A 1764-nucleotide genomic window follows, 5' to 3' on the forward strand; every position below is an offset into this window, starting at 1 on the left:
GATTTTTAGTGTTCAACACAATGAAATGATAAATATTTGAGGTGATAGATGATATCCAATTGATTACCCTGATTTGATCATTACCAGTTGTATACATGTATGGAAATATTGCATGTACCCTCTAAATATGTACAATTAATATGTGCCAATTTTTAAAAAAAATGATTAGGCATGTGTTTATGGATAAATCAGCCATCTCAACAGAAGCCAGGAATAGAGATGGGGCTATGCAGGAAAGACTCATGGGAATCCCTTTTATCTGATAGTTTGGACACCATGAATTGCATCAGAGACCAACATGTTTTTTGAGAATTTTATTAGCAGCAGAAATGAACAGAGTTAGGATGACATGAAAGAAGGTAGCTGGACTTCTGGGATTCTAGAGGATGGGTCAATAGAGCTATTTAGCTGCAAACATGCATTATCCTTCAAGAAAAGGGAAAACATACCCTGACGTGGTTCAGAGATTGGCAGGACTACCACTGCCACCACAAGTGCAAAAGACACAGACCCAGGAGGTTAGGCTGCTTCTTCCTTGGTTCCAGAGGTTTCAGAAGGCTAGGGTACCTCTAACCCAAGACTGAGGGGTTGGGGCTGCTGTCCATTGAGTCAAAAAGGATTATTCTGAGCCTTAAATCAAGTGTAATTTGCCCTGCTAGGTTTTAGACTTATTTGTGACTCATGACACTTTTATTCTGATTTCTCCTTAGCCTGTTCTACCATTATATTTTGGTTACGGGTAGCTTGTCTTGTTTCACAGGTTTGCAGCTGGAGGGAAATTTTGCCTCAGGATGGATTCATACCTGAGTGTCACATGTAAGTGATTTAGATATTACATTTAGATGAGATTTTGGATTTACAGTTCACCCCTGGAATGGGGTTAACACTTTGGGGATGCTTGTATTTTGCACATGGGAAGGACTAGACTTTAGAGAGCCAGAAGGTAGGGTGTTATGAGCTGAATTGTGTCCCCCTTTTGTAAACTCATATGTTGAAACCCTAAACCCTAGTATCTCAGAGTAATATGACTGTGTTTGGAGATAAGGTCTTCAAAGAGGTTAATTAAGTTAAAATGAAGTTATAAGGATGGGACTCAATCTAATACAACAGGTATCCATATAAGAAAAGTCACAAGGAGAGGATGATAATGTCCAAGCCAAGGAGAGAGGCCTCAGAAGGAATCAACCATGCCACACCTTAACTTGAACATCTAGCTTCCAGAATCCAGAAAGTAGGTTTCTGTATTGAAACCATCCAGTCTGTGGTATTTTGTTATTACAGCCTAGAAAACAAGTATATTTTCTTTTATTATTATTATTATTATACTTTAAGTTCTAGGGTACATGTGCACAACGTGCAGGTTTGTTACATATGTATACCTGTGCCATGTTGGTGTGCTGCACTCATCAACTCGTCAGTACCCATCAACTCGTCATTTACATCAGGTATAACACCCAATGCCATCCCTCCCCCCCCCACAATAGGCCCTGGTGTGTAATGTTCCCCTTCTGCAGTCCAAGTGATCTCATTGTTCAATTCCCACCTATGAGTGAGAACATGCGGTGTTTGGTTTTCTGTTCTTGTGATAGTTTGCTGAGAATGATGGTTTCCAGCTGCATCCATGTCCCTACAAAGGACACAAACTCATCCTTTTTTATGGCTGCATAGTATTCCATGGTGTATATGTGCCACATTTTCTTAATCCAGTCTGTCACTGATGGACATTTGGGTTGATTCCAAGTCTTTGCTATTGTGAATAGTGCC

The sequence above is a fragment of the Rhinopithecus bieti genome, unplaced genomic scaffold (assembly GCF_001698545.2).
Source record: "Rhinopithecus bieti isolate Rb0 unplaced genomic scaffold, ASM169854v2 scaffold_21412, whole genome shotgun sequence".
NCBI classification, from domain to species: domain Eukaryota; kingdom Metazoa; phylum Chordata; class Mammalia; order Primates; family Cercopithecidae; genus Rhinopithecus; species Rhinopithecus bieti.